The sequence below is a fragment of the Lissotriton vulgaris genome, chromosome 5 (genome assembly GCF_964263255.1).
Source record: "Lissotriton vulgaris chromosome 5, aLisVul1.2, whole genome shotgun sequence".
Taxonomy (NCBI): Eukaryota; Metazoa; Chordata; class Amphibia; order Caudata; family Salamandridae; genus Lissotriton; species Lissotriton vulgaris.
In genome coordinates, this window is record NC_141693.1 from 586263179 (window position 1) to 586279938 (window position 16760).

The following is a 16760-nucleotide window of genomic DNA, read 5'->3' on the forward strand; positions in this document are numbered from 1 at the left end:
AAGTAAATGTGTTCACTTTGCTTGATTATGCTTGTATCAAGATTCATGCAATTGTCTCCTATATACTTATTGCAAATTATATGTCTCTTGACGTTAGTACATATCCCAAAAAAATGTAGTTCAGAAATCGCGTTTTTTTTGGTCCTTGAGGGCAAAACAATATCTACCATTTATTCCATCTGCCATTGTGATAGTCCCAAGGACAGTAGTGCAATAAAATGCCAATGCAATTTTTTTAGATCAGGCGCATACATTACTAACTATGTGATTTAAATATTCTGTCCATAGTCTGAATTGAATATTTTGAGTTCCCACGCAAATAAATGTTCTCTTTTATGCCATGATTTACTACATTATTACCTTAGAAATCTTTTATCCATCCTTTGATACTTGTACTGATCGTGATGCTTTATACCTTTTTTTGTAATCTTTTTTAAACTTATATTACCTTCTACTACTACTACTAAGGCAGATGGATAAGATGAAAGTCGATAAGTAACTAATCGTGGCCTGTTTTGCCATGGAAAGTGTAACGCCATTTTATGTATAGCTGCAGAGCTGGCCACAATGTGTACGGTTCAATAGCGATGGTACAGGAGCACAAGAGAGTGATATTTGTACCAATAGACCTATCTTCATGCCTGCTGGTCTGTGCTGAATCTGTGCCTGAATGTATGTCGATATATGTGTGTTTATGAATACCTAACGATGTTTTGTTGTACATCTGCTAGTCAGCATGGGTATACCATTGCATATTTCCCTATGCTCCTTATTTACTCTTTGTAAAACTGCCCCAGTGACCTTTTGGGATTCTTAGACCTGCCAAGTGCCACGCATCAGGTGTTTCACTAACACATTTTAGTTTGGCGGTCCGCATCACCGCACTGAAATGAAAAATCTTGCACAATAGCCCTCCTGAACTGTCAAGCAGGAGCGCTAGTAATGCACCATAGCATTGCAACGAAAGCTGTAGTGGCAGGGCATCGTGTCCTCTGCTCTGGGCGGAGCTGAGACGTTTGGCAGGTCTAGTACCATTTGATTATCCACTTGACCATCCCCTGAGGCACAAGTTTGAAATTAACAAAACAAGACATTCTGCAACTCTTTCCTGGCCAGTCTGTGATTGGATGCTAACGGTCATGACAAAAGGAACTCAATTCACAACAAAAGGAACTCAATTCACAACGGTGTGACCAGAACTTGAAACACTCAAATTCGACTCAACTCAGTTTTAAACTGGGAGCCAGATCTCAAAAACATAATCTCCGAGTACTTGAAAATGAGTCCCATCCAGGTAGCTCACCTCTTGAGGATGGAAAGCCCCAATTAGTCTCAGTGACAGGAAGTTACTTAGGGCTAGCTCTTCTGGCGCGTACCCCAGAATGAATGAGGTTTACTCTCTGTGCTGAGACTGTCGTAATAGGCTTTTAATTTCTGACATCTCCAGTTGGGCATGGCACTTTGTAAAATATACTGGCAATAAGATCAATATATTAATCATCCTCACTGCCTCCAACGGAGCGATCCTGCGCACCTGGCAACTGCCTCGAGGGTGAGTGGCAGCCACGTGTGAGGAAGTCCCACCTTCCCTTTCATCTTTAGGAGATCGATACACCGACTGAACTGAGGAAGAAAATGTCATTGCAAGATTCCCTCTTAGCCACTATTTCTCATAGTGCCTGCGCTCTCTATCCCTCTCACCTTGAAGACTTGGCCGTTGTTGAACTTATGACCTCCCTCCAAATTACCCTTTGTAAATAAATGAAGAGTCTCCTTTAAAGTACAAATGCTAACAAGCCAGGTCTGGTGAATCAGAGGACGAATATATCCACTGTATTTAACTGCATGGTCAAAGACTGAAATCCCAGATGGTCCACTCAGTCTTTCGTATTTTCAGATCAATAAAACGAGTGCCATTGAGTTGGGTAATAATAAACATCTATTATTCAGCAGCATGATACCCTTTTGGGTAAAGAAGGCCTTTCCAAATAAACAGTATATTAAAAATTGTGTCACAAAGCCTAGAGCCATGTCAGTTTTTCAGGATTGCCAATGACTTAGCGCCAGATTTACGACCATTCCCTTCAGCGAGTCGGAAATTGCACAGAATTGCGACTCGCAATTTGCGACTCTCTAAAATGAGTGTAAAATTGTGTCTCATTCACTGCTTGAGATTCCCAATGGGGTCGAAAATTGCATGGTTCATCAATATTCATGTGGCAATTGCGACCCCATTGGGAATGGCTTGCAACCGCGTGGGTGATGGCCTGCTGGGGTCAGCAGACCACCATGTCTGTGACTCCTTTTTTTAAATGCAGCCTGTTTTCTTTAAAGGAAAGCGAGATGCATTTAAAAAAGAAAAAAGAAACTTTTCAATTTCATTTTTCAAGGGTCGGCAGTGGTCCCTGGGACAACTGCCTGCTCTTACAAAATATTCATGCAGCACACTCACAAAAGATCGGGGTCCCCTGGGGACCCCTTCCCGTTTGCGAGTGGTTTACCGCCTACTTGAAGTAGGTGGTAAACTGCAAGTGTTTTGGGACCGTAAATGCGGCCGCAAAATAAAAGTACAAGGCATTGAGAGTCGCTATTAGGAAGGGATGCCCCTTCGAAATAGTGAGAGTCAAAAACAATATTTTGCAAGTCACTGACTCGCAAAATAGTGTTTATACATGCCTGCACTCTTATTTTACAGTTGCAGACAGGCCAATCTCCCATTTGCGATTGCAAAAATGGGTCATACATCTGGCCCCTAGTACCTTGGGGTGTCCAAACTAGTTCCAGGAATTCTGGATAATTACCATAGATTCAGGACAACTACTGAGCATGTTATAAGCTTCATTTTGATTTTATGTTAGCATATGTAATTTTGTTTGGATACCGTGAACTCTAGCATGGATCTGGCCTGTGTTATGAGGTACCTGACATGAAGTTAGTCAGGTCATGTTATTTCTCTAAAGAGCACACATCTGTACAATTATTCCACACTCTCAAAGACCACTGAAAGGATAACTAATGATGGCCAACTTCTCCTCTCTCACTGTCTACTGCCAACTCTTCCCACAGGTTGGAACCCAGGGACGTAGCTTCCATTAGTGCAGCAGGTGCAGTGGCACCTGAGCCCGGAGGTCTGATGGGCCACTGAACTGTGATTATTGCTTTATTTCACAGTTCAACCAGTGACAGGGATCCAATTTCCTTCCTTGCACTAGGGCCATGGCACACTAGCTATGTTCCTGATGGAAGCAGTCACACCTTCAGGGCAGAGAATAGATCCAGCTCACTGACATATGGGCTCTGGTGACAGCTCCAGTTCTCGTTTCTCACTCTGACCCACTGCTGGGATGCAGTTTGCGCAGCTCTTAACCACAGGTTCCAGTTTTAAAAAAAACAGATACAGCCCTGCTAAGTACCACGTATCAGGTGTCAGACTAAAAAAATTTACTGTGGTGGTCCTCATCACCGCACTGGATTGCAAAGTCATGCATAATAACGCCTCTTGAGCTGCCCAGCAGGAGTGCTAGTAATGCACCACAAGCACTGAAACTAAAACTCGAGTGGCAGTGCGCCATCTCCACTGCTTCCAGGGGGTCTGACTCAGAGCCCACAGCTCTAGCTGCTACTCTGGTTACAATGTAACAATACTAGTATTCACCCAGACACCATCTGCATATTTTGATATATTCATGACTGCCGTCAGCCTGAGTGCCCAGTGCTACTACCAAGACACACTTCACACTTTAATAGTGAATAAAGCAGACTTAAGCCCTGACAATGGCAGTGCTGCTTATACAACATTGTGCCACACACAGTAATTAAATGATCTTAAAATTAACCAGGAACCGGAGGGTACCGACCCACCCAACTGGGGTGCTGGTGGCTGAGTGAACTCCCCGCGGTGGCCACTGGGATGGTTCAGCAGCCCAGAGCACATCAGTCCACACTGTGCAGTTGTTGAGCCTCAGAATCATGCCTGGGCCAGTGTTCGCTGTGGGAGTCATTGCTTCCACAATGAGGAAGCCCGTATAAATTGCTTCTGTCCTCAATGCAATTAAGTAAGTGAATCCCTGAAGTGAACTCTCACTCTGCTTGAAGTATTTGCTTTAAATTTACAGCACAGGTACATGGTGAACACATGGGTGGCGGTCCAAATTGCCTTTCCTTTACCGGTGCTTTGCAGTAGTTTTAAAATCTCCTTAGAGTTTCTCGTTTCTCAAATGGGTTTCATTTTTGATATTTCACTCATAATTATACTGAAATTATGAAAATGTCACACATTGGAATCTGAAACGTTGTCAGCTATGGATCTTGACTTTCTTGACACCTTTGTTGTGGATTCTGCTGAATTCCAAGGCCCTTGTTGTTTTGCCACAAGCAATACATAAATAAATAAATACCTAAATAAGTACATAAACCAGGAGGCGGTATTTCTGCCACTGAAAATTCAGATAATGGTGCTGGCCATTGACTCAACCACACCAAAGTCAGCTGGAAAATATATTTGTACCTTTGTTAAATGATGCTTTCGATCCCTTACTTTTTGTTTTCGACGTTTATACTTGGAACCTATTGACGTTGGTATTGACTGCACCAAGCACTCCCCTCCACCTTGAAGAATTCGTAGTTTGATCTTTCCCTCTGTCATTGACATTTTCTTTGCCTTCTTTCATGCAGTTCGAGCTATTTTTGCTGATGTTCCTCAACCTACAAAACAGAATGATTCATTTATTTTTCATGGAACTACAAGCAGGGGAAAATGCATACAGTCTTGTATGGTTTGAGAAATACAATGCACATGCCAAGGAAAGTATTATTCATAATTTATGGAGTGATTGTCGCACTGAGAAAGAGGTCTGTCCACCGCGAGACCCCTGAGAGTTGATCAAAATCATGGGGATCAATATGACTGAACCCAGAAATATTCCAGGCAACAGTCATCATACACCACTGACCCTACTACGATCCCCCATAGTCTGACCGGCGATAATTATCGCTAAGCGCACTTAGCGCTAGGATAATTATCGCCGGGTAACGTGGAATTTTATCGCTGAGATAGCGTGCTATTAGCAATGCTTATCTCAAAAGCGATAAAATTCCAAGCGCTAACTGCCAAATGTGAGATTATCACTGGAAATCCAGCGATAATCTCACAAAGTTTGGCGATAGCATGATGATAGTGCAATGCATACTTAGCCATAATATCCACCTTACATAGGATATCATGGCTAAGTTAGTCTTGAAGCAGGCCTAAGGAAAGTAGCGATAACAGAGGTTATCGCTACTTTGCTTGTGTTCTGCAGGTTAGCGTGCCCATTGATAATTGGAGAAATTACGCTTAGCGACATTTCTCCAGTTATGTCAGGGCAGGAATGCCCACTTTGCATCTCATTAGAGATGCAAAGCTGGGCGTTCAGAAAACAGGCGCTAATGCAACGTTTCACACGATAGCGTGACCTTGCTGATTAGGCGTTAAAATATTGTCGCTTTTCATCCAAAAATGGACGCAAAAGCGTTGATAATTGTTTATCGCCTCGTTGATAATATGCCCCCAAGTGCTGTATCTCCTCCAAACTCCCGGCTGCCCACCCATCACTGAGGATATCTATACGAGAAGTGGCACAAAATCGCAATTATAGAAATCGCTAAATTGCGATGAATTGCATTTAAGGAATCTCAATTTGAGATTCCTTAAATGCAATTCATGAACCATTTAAAAATTGCGAATTCGCAATCTGGGGCTGCTATTTACAGTGAAGTCTAACTACGTGGTAAATAGCAAAAACTTAGAAAAATGCACTTTAGTGCATTTTTCTAAGTTGTATGTCACACACACACATGTCCTTTGGACATGTGTGTGCGCAACACCAGTGTACATTACCTTTCCAGGGGTGCTACAGGGTGTCCTTTGGACACCCTGGCACCCTTGAAATCGCTTCCTTATTTGCGATTCGCTATTTGCGAATCGCAAATAAGGAATGACTCCCCATTCATTCCTATGGGCCTATTCACTCCTATGGGCCCCATTCATTCCTATGGGCCTTTAGGCCCATAGGAATGAATGGGGAGTCATTCCTTATTTGCGATTAGCAATTAGCGAATCGCAAATAAGGAAGCTGTAGGAATCCCAATAATTATTGCGATTTCTACAATAATCCCGTTTTGCGAGTCTTTAATAGTGATTCCTTAATAATCGCTATTAAGGACTCGCCAAACATGACAATGATGTATCTGGGGGTATGTCATTACATGATGAAGCACATGTTCTATATTCTATTCTGCGTTGTATTCTCTTTAGAATCTCATCTGGCAGTTGGTGCTGGATCGAGGTCGGTGGGAGTTGCTGTTTTATACTTCTCCAAATAAACAAAATTTGGATCATTTCAATTTGGAAATGATTTCTCAACACTGGCGATGAGGTAAAAACAAAGAAGAAATCAACCCTACACGATATTACTCTGGAAACTAACTTACGCGTAATAAGGAAATCTCGTGATCCCTATTATCCTCATTTGCTCTTTATTGGAATCAGCGCTAATTGAGGTGATGACGGGAAGCAGGAAAATTGATTTGATTGACTTGGCAAGTATCCTTGAGCGATCGTTGTTGTCGGAAGGTACGAGAGGAGTAGACTGTGTGGTGCTGACCTACGATCCTATGATCCGTGCGAGAGATGTTAATGGCTTGAAGTCTGTTTGGTTATGATGACGTAAGGGAAGTCTAATAGTCACTCCAAATGCATTCTGGGAGCTGACAATTAGACCGCACACCATCATCAACCATTTATCTCTACACATCCTGTTTCCAGTGCGTCATGACGCATTGACGCCAGCGGCCATTTTGAGTGGCAAATTTTTTTGCGTCAGTTTCTTAATGTTGCTGCATACACGAAGCTGTTAAATTAAACGCTTATGCACACATTTCTTTTCCTGAGATAATGCATACCAGAAACTACATCTTTGGAACTTTTGGAACTAGCGGAGCTCTTGAGGTAAACGCTTATGCGCACGTTTATTTTGTGAGATAACGTATACCAGTGTCTACAGATTTGCAACTTTTGGAACTAGAAGTGCACACTGTGATGCACACACTTAAAGGTTTATGAAGCAAAAGAAGTAAACAATTAAGCGGAAGTGTATACAGTGATGCAGTGCATACAGTGATGCACACACTATTATTTTTGTGAAGAGACCATTTAGAACAAAAAAAATCGATGTTACATACAACTATGCACACACCTTAATTATTTTTTGGTGGGTTTTCTACCATTGTGTGTCTAAAAAGTTATACACACAATTGTAACACATTGTGTAGCATACTTCTTTCATTGATTTATAAATATTGTTTAGTATAGACTACTGTAACCATATTAGTGAGTAACATTCCTGTTTTCTGTTCACATATCACATTTTTTTCTTTATATCTATATATATATATATATATATATATATATATATATATATATATATATATATATATATATATATATATATATATATATATATATATATATATATATATATATATATATATATATATATATATATATATATATATATATATATATATATATAATGGGAATTTCATCTGAACCGCCACATTTTTTGTCTGAAATAGGTGAACCTATATTACCATGGAAGAGATGGAAATAAATTTTCGACTCTTACCTCATAGCTATAGGGGGTAAGAAATGTTCTGCATGCCGCAAGCAAGCAATCCTTCTACATAACTTAGGTATTGAAGGGAGATGTATTTATGAAAGCCTTGACTTAATTGAAATTGGAAATGAAACTGATGAGCCTGGTAACGTATATGACATGGCTGTCTTAATGCTCAAGAAACATTTAGGTTCACACAATTATGTAGTCTTAGAAAGACACAAATTATTTTCTAGAGTCCAAGGTAAGAAAATATCTATGTTTGTAGCTTCTCTTAAAACATTAGCTCGTACATGTGATTTTGAACATTTAACTGATTCATTGATCAGAGATCAAATAGTCAGGTGCACAAATAATGTCAAGGTACAAGAAAAATTATTGAGCAAAAATCCTAACTTAAAAGATGAGGTCGCTATTATAGAAGGTATGAAAAACACCAATAGGTGGGTACGTGAGATTCGTGAAGAGAAAAGTAAAGATAGTTTAAGTAAAGAAAGTGGCTGTACAGAGTCATCAGTCAATGAGGTAAATAGAATAGATAAACAGAGTGATAAAGATAATCAAAAAAATTGGTTCATTAGTGAATAAGGACGCTGAAAAGAAGTTTGATAAAAAAGAAACATACTCAAAATGATACTAAAAATGGCAGTCCTAAATGTTTCAGATGTTCCAGTGAAGGACATTGCACAAATAGTCCACGGTCTTTTGCAAGATTTGCATTTTGTAAAAATTGTGGCAAAAAAGGATATTATGCTAGAGTATGTTGTGGACTTAAACAACAAAATGTCAATTATTTGTGTGATGAAACAAAAATAGTTTCTAGTATACGTGAGGATGGGAGTGTGGATGCAGAACCCATTGAGATGCTTGAATGCGAGATTTCAGTGGGTGGAAAAAAATATCTGTGTTTGTGGAATCTGGATCACCCTATACAATGATTGGTGACAGAAATTGGGAAATCACATTTGGTAGTGAGGATATTGTACTGCTACCTTCAGACATTATTCCAGTAGGTTATGGTGGTGTAAGAATTGATGTATTGGGTTATTGTGTTAAAAAGATTCAATTTTCTGATTGTGAGACTGTAGGTAAGGTTTACGTAGCAAAGAGGGGTGACAACCTTCTCTGTTGGAGGCCTCAGAGAGATATGAGAATTACACTTAATCTTAACAGTAAACAGAAGGTTTTATTACTCTCTAGGGAAGATTTACCTTTAGACATTTGTACGAAATTTCCTGAAGTTTTTAGTAGTAATCTTGGTCTTCTAAAAATGTCGAACACAATATTATTTTAAATAATGGCGCAACACCTTTTGTAGCTAAGGTGAGGATGGTTCCTAATATGATGATGGAACCATTGGAGCGTGAGATCAGGAAATTCAAGGAAAAAGGTGTAATTGAAGAGATTGAAAGCTCGGAGTGGTTGGCTCCGGTAGTTTTGGCACCCAAGGATGGTGGGAAGGAGATTCGATTATGTGCAGATTGAAGAGGTTTGAACACATTTATTTGGGTTGATAGACAACCTTTACCGAATATCAATGAAACTTTAGCTCTCATTAAGGATGCAAACATTTTTAGTGTAATGGGTTTGTCCTCTACTTACCACCAGGTTAAGTTACACCCAGAATCTAAACATTTAACTTCATTTGTCACAATCATTGGAGCATTTCAATTTATGAGGATGCCTTTGTACTTGCCTCCGGTGCGGCATGTTTCCAAAGAGTAATGAAGCAAGTTATACAAGGTTTGAACAAAGTGTTGTTTTTTCAGGATAATATATTGGTTCATTGGCAAAGATCTAGAAGAACATGATGGCATTTTATGGTCACACGATTTCCGGAGAGGGAATTGGTCCTAAAATGGAGTTTGCAAAGAGCATAATTGAGGCTCTTAAACCTGTTAACAAGGATCATATATGTTCCTTTCTTGGATTGGCAGAGTTCTGCACTAATTTCATTCAAAAATTTGCTTCCATTTCGCAGCCTTTGAGATCTCTATTAAAAAAGGATCTCGGTTTGTTTGGTCAGATGAGTGTAATGAAGCTTTCAATCGTGTGAGGAGTTGTATTGCAAAGTTACCTACTTTAGGTAACTTTGAGGAGAATAAAAAGACAATTTTATCCACAAATGCAAGTATCTGTGGATTAGGTGCTGTACTTTCTCAGATTGTCAATTGTGAGTTGAAGGCAGTTGCATTTGCTTCCCGTGCTTTGAGTGGTGTGGAAGAAAGATACTCAGTGATTGAATGGGAGGCACTGGCAGTGTTTTGGGGATTTCTTCATTTCAAATTTGTTCTATGGGGATACCTTTCACTGTGAGATCTGATCTTAAACCGCTTTCAGGATTTTTACTTCTAGAGAGATAGACAACCTTTCTCCCAGAATTTCTCGTTGGGTTGATGGGTTATCCAACTAAACATTTGTTGTTGAGTTTGCACCTGGTTAAAAAAAATTGCATGGCAGACTGTATGTTTAGGTTACCTTTTCAGTCTGAAGTAGTCAGTGTGGATGTTTCATCTATAAATTGGATTTGTGAGTCAGCTTTGGAAGATAAAGAGTGGGCTGACGCCTATGTGAATGATCCTGATTTCAACATGTTGAAAGATTTCATTGTGAAAGGTTGGCCAGATAAGAAGATCTTGTCTTCCACTATGAATAATTATTATTGTGTGAAAGATGAATTGAGTATTTTGAATGACAAAATATTGAGAGGAAGACATGTAGTTGCTCCTTCAGATTTAAAATGCAAATGGATCAATTTGGCACATGAGGGACATTTGGGTCACAACAAGACAAAAACAAGACTTCAGGAGTGGTACTGGTAGCCAGGAATAGACCATGAGGTGGAAGGTGTTGTGAAAGACTGTTGGCAATGTGCCAACAATGATAAATCTAAAAAAACCTTCTCTGCACCAATTTCACCAGTTGAAGTACCTCTTGAACCTTGGAAAAAATTACGTTTGGATATTGCTGGTCCATTTGAGTTGCTTACCCATGATGAACGTTTTGTAATTTTACTGGTGGACTATACTTCTAAATGGGTGGTAACAAAGTGTGATCCAGTAGATAATACTCGAACTGTAATTGATTTCCTCAAAGAGGAGTTCTCTAGGGAGGGTATTCTCAGGACCCTTGTTACTGATAATGGTGCACAATTTGTGTCTTTGAAGATGGAACAGTTCCTTTCTAGTTTAGCCAATATTCATTTTAAAACTGCTCTTTACTCGCCACAAGCATATGAGCTCGCTGAGAGCATGAACAAAATTATTAAGAGTTGTTCTCAACGAGCAATTCAATACAAAATATCTTTGAAGGTGGCTTTGTGAGAGAGACTTCGTGGGCACATAGAATTACACCCAATAGTGTGAAATCAGTGTCACTTTTATCTGTTCTCACGGGACGCAAACCTCATTGTAAGTTAAATCCAAGTTGGTTGGGATTAGATACATCTGTTCTTGACCAACCGTCTGCTTCTGATATTAGTGTACGATAAAGAATTATCAAAACAGATATAAAATTAATTTTGATAATAAACATTGCACAACGCAGACTATGTGGTGTTTTGGCGATACTGTTCTTGTGCGAAAATCAGGTATTGTAAGGAAAGGGCTTTCTAACTTTATGGACCCTTTTGTAATTTGTGCTGTCAAAAGAAACGTAGTTGTGTTGGATTCTGGAGATACCTGGAATATGTCTTGCTTAGTGAAAGCTTCAAATCAACTCTCACGACTTTCTCATTGTGTTGGTACAAATCATTATGACAACACTTTCAATAGAGATCTTAGGAGACTAAGAACGAGACCAAGCTGGCATAAAGATTATATAATGTGTTCTCGTTAATTACAAATTCTTGTTTTCTATTTTTATTTGTTTTTTGCATTCATGGTTACTTTTAGAGTTTAACTGATGCAATTCTATTGCTCTCCATGTCAAATTTATCTTTATGTATTTTCACTTATGTTTCATTGAATTTTGCATGAAACTTTTGTTTTTTATAGTAGGGAAGATGTGTTGTTATTTTCTCATCTTAAGAATTGTCACTATGTCATTACATGATGATGCACATGTTCTATATTCTCTTCTGTGTTGTGTTCTCTTTAGAATCTCATCTGGCAGTTGGTGCTGGATCGAGGTCCGTGAGGTCTGATGTTTTATACTCTGCCAAATAAACTAAATTTGGATCAATTCAGTTTGTAAATGATTTCTTAACACCAACCTCCACCCAAAGATGCAAATACTAAAAATTACCCAATTGTGTTGGCTAATAATGATAATTGTTGAGAAGTTTGGGTTATGAAGCCACTGTGTTCAACGTCAATAAAGTCTAATCCATAGCTTTAGGAGGTCAAACTCTATCCCATGTAGCATAAATGCATATATTGTGATCTAAATCTCTGTCAGTAGCGGGTCCAACCAGGGTTGAACTTATTTGTTAAGGAGAAACCTATCAGGACTAACATCTGGGGCCCCAAAAATAATATACGCTGTTTCCTGGGCTTCTCATCATTGGTGTCAACTCCAGGGACAGGAGGAATGCATACCCAAACAAGAGATGTAGTGCCATCGCCCACTTGTTATTGAACAGTCTAAAGTGAGTAGAACAGGCCATTTAGCCACATTAATACCTGATTTTTCTAGGTCTTAAGTTTGGCCCTGCCACATTTTATCACTGTCCTTAATAATAGTCAGTAGCGTCAAACTCAATGGGTGTTGCGGCTGCACGCCCACTGCAACACCCACTGCACGCCCCCTTTCACGCTAAGTTTAGCATTAACGCTGCCCTATTCTCAAGGCTTTAAGCCACATTAAGTGAGTTGGATCACTGAAATAATATCGAGGGACAGAATATCGACTTGCAAAAATATCGTTGACAAAATATCGACAGAGAGAATATCGAGTTTGTATCTACAAACAGGTAAGTACAAAAATATCGAGTACAAAATATCGTTTACAAAAATATAGTTTATAAAAATATCAACTTAATTAAAAACAGTGTTAAATTAAATTATTATTAACATTTAATTACTAAAATATACTTAAAAATACTTAAATTAATTTATAATAATTAAATAATTAATTAAAGTAATAAAATAAAAAATTTACAATCATATTTGTTAAAACATCCAAAGAGTGCAACAGTAGGGAAAGCGTTGGATAGCATAAGGGTAAAAATTACTATTCCCACTCCAAAGAGTACAACAGTAGGGAAAGCGTTGGATAGCGTAGGGGTTAAAATTACTATTCCCACTCCAGTGAGTGCAACAGTAGGGAAAGGGTTGGATAGCGTAGGGGTTTAAATTACTATTCCCACTCCAGTGGGTGCAGCAATAGGGAAAACGTTGGATAGCGTAGATGTTAAATTTACTATTCCCACTCCAGTGGGTGAAACAGTAGGGAAAGCGTTGGATAGCGTAGGGGTTAAAATTACTATTCCCACTCCAGTGAGTGCAACAGTAGGGAAAGCGTTGGATAGCGTATGGATTAAAATTACTATTCCCACTCCAGTGGGTGCAACAGTAGGGAAAGCGTTGGATAGCGTAGGGGTAAAAATTACTATTCCCACTCCAGTGGGTGCAACAGTAGGGAAAGCGTTGGATAGCGTAGGTCTTAAAATTACTATTCCCACTCCAAAGAGTGCAACAGTAGGGAAAGCGTTGGATAGCGTAGGTGTCAAAATTACTATTCCCACTCCAGTGGGTGCAACAGTAGGGAAAGCGTTGGATAGCGTAAGGGTAAAAATTACTATTCCCACTCCAGTGGGTGCAACAGTAGGGAAAGCTTTGGATAGCATAAGGGTAAAAATTACTATTCCCACTCCAGAGAATACAACATTAGGGAAAATAAATACTTCATATATTATTTAAAAATTTATAAATGAATATCTACTAATAATTAATTAAACATAATATTTTTTTATATAATATAATATTTAATATATTAAAATTACTAATCAACAAGAATTATTTCAATTGATCACCTATTAATACTAATTAATAAAAAATAACAATAAATTATTTAATAATTAAAAATTATTTAACAATTATTTCAAATTAAATACATTTAAATAAATTTAATAATTTAATTAATTAATAATAAATTACTTCCCACCCTATTCCCCTATAAACCCACAACCCGCTACAGAAAAAACATTAACATAAATAACAATTAATCAATTACATTTAATTAATTGGCAAATAAATTGTTTATAATTACCCATAAATACTTAATTAATAATTAATTCTAAATAAATACCAATAAATAATTTTACATATTTAATTAATTATGATTTAATTACTTCCCACCCAATTCCCTTATAAACTCACAACCCGCTACAGAAAATAAATTAGTCAAATTTACATAATTACCAATTAATCAATTAATTCAAATTAATTACCAATTAAAATTTAAATAATTTACAAATATTAATTAATTAACAATTAAATAAAATTTACTATCAATAAATAAATTTACATATTTAATTAATTATAATTAAATTACTTCCCACCCTATTCCCCTATAAACCCACAACCCGCTACAGAATTTAATTACGCTATAATTATAAAAACAATATTTATTAATAAAAATTAACTAAAACATAAATACACACTTTTCAAACATATTATAACATAAAAATTCACTATAAAAAATTAGATATTATTAAAAAATCGATATTTTTAACTATCTAGATTATATACTTCGATATTTTAACTTTCTATATTTTTAACAGTCGATATTACATCACTTACCTTTAAAACGATATTTTGGTTATTTATATTCTGTCCTGTCGATATTTTGTCCAGTCTATATTTAAAACTCGATATTATGCCCAGTCGATATTTTGGAGTCGATATTATGTCTGTGCACCAAGTGAGTTAACCCTGCCTTCAGAATAGGGCTCTGGCACTATTACCACGGGAATGTCAAAAATGTGACGTTCCTGTGGCGATAGGGGCTCGAGAATATGCCCCACAGTCTTTTGAGAATTGCTGCTGTCGGTTTAGACGAACGCTCATCAAACGTATAACTATTTTTGCTTTTCAGAAATAAACTCTCAATGTGGGACATTCCTCCCAGGGTTTAGAGGTTTTAAAAAACATTCCATCTGCTCTTAAAAGAGTTGATGGTATGATGACTTTATCCAATGCCCCATCCCATCATACCGATGGAATAAGCTTTTCTTTAATGTAGCAAAAGGGTGCACCACCAATGGAAAGCTTACGATTCACCGATCTCTAAACGCAGCTGGTGGACAGGATACTCTGTCCGCCAAACTCTAAATCAGCCCTTTGTCTACCAGCAAAATGAACAGGGTGTTATCAACATTGACTACTTCTAGGTGTCCTTCATATAATGCAATTTTGCCTACTCTACATATAAAAAATGTCAGAGAAGAATTCACCATTATTAAGGGAAGTTCTACATGTTTCATTGTCAAGAGGAAGTTTTGGCAACTGGTTCAGTATCAAAGAACGGGCGTTATTTGGATGATGTCTTATAACGGCACCTCAAAACAACCCGACATAAAATACAGTTAGCGAAAATATGTTCACCGACTAGATCAATACACTCAAATTACCATTAATTCTTAGTGAATTCTTCAGTAATTGGACCCAAAAACGTTTCAAAATATCAGTGTCATCAATACTGAGTTGTGTGGTACAATCACAGAAAAAGTTGGGCTTACAGTTGTACCTCTAGCGAGAAAAGATTATGAATGTGTTTTCCGTCATCATCATAGCTTTATTCGATCATTAAAGCAATCTTTGAAAGAGTAATAAAATATATAAATATTGAATAAATACAATGTACAAGAAAATACAGAGAGGAGTTTATCCATTAAGTCTTACGAGCATAAGCAAAAGATAAATGAACATAACAAAATTAAAACAAAAGTCTTTTCCTATGAGAAACTGCAGATTTTAAGGAGAAGCGAACACAAGAGCCAACAAGGATCTGCGCCAAGATACTGAAGGAATTGCAGTGCGGACTGGCTTGTAACAAAGTCCAATTTTCTAAATATTGTAAATAAGAATTTTTGGCTCATGCAACATTAAATTTACAGAAGAAAGTAAAAGGCATTAACGTTTTGGTGGAATACTCATCACATGAACAAATCATAATGGATGACCGATCTAACTGCCCGAACGAAAAGTATGAGTAACAACAAATAATTCCATATCTAAACTTGGTGAGTAGGATCCAGTCCTGAGTGTTGATTGCCATACCTGTAGGAAGGTGGATATCTGACTATGGTTACCCCCAAACTTTTTGCCTGGTGTTTAGCTGGTTTTTGACTTAGTTGACCTGGGATCCTGCTATTCAGGGCCCCAGGCTGATTGCTCTCTCCTTAAAATGGACTCCATGCACCTTAGGTGCATAACACAATTGGAACTGGTTCACCTTATTGGCCCCTGTAACAGTGTACCCTAGGTACCCAGGGCATAGGTGTTTCCAAGGCCTACCAGGGGCTGCAGCATGTATTGTGCCACCCCTGGCCTGGCCTCCATATTTGACACAACTGGCTGATCACTCAGCTGGGGTAAGTTGGTGTAATCACCTCTTACTTAGATATAGTATCCCTATATCTAACCCTAAACTGTTCCGGGATATTGCCATACCATATATATATTCTTAAGTGCATTATAATCCTCGCGGTTATATGCTATCTTTGGCTTGGCTTTATAACAACATGTTGAGTAAGGTGTCATACGAATTGGAATACTATCCCCTCGACAGTTCTGTCAACGGGGATAGCATTCCACCCTTCTAGAGGGACACGACATGTGTGTAGCCTTAACCCCGGTTAAAGTTAACCAGAGCCTCAGCATCACAAAATGGATGCTGCCACCACAGACACGAGTATGACCTCCTGCTGCTGGGAGTCCTTCCAGCGAGGGAGGCTTGGACAAAGGGTTTCCTGCCTTGGGAGGTGCGAGCACCACCCCAGACAGGGTTTTGTGTATTGGGTAGGACAGGGCTGAATAGAAACAGACATGCCCGGGGCACACAAGGTGTCCCCGTGCATAAGCCAGTCCAAACCGGTCCTGGGACTTTCCAGACCCAAGCCTGGCAAGGAGCTGGACAAAGGAAAGGGGGTGTAACCGCCCC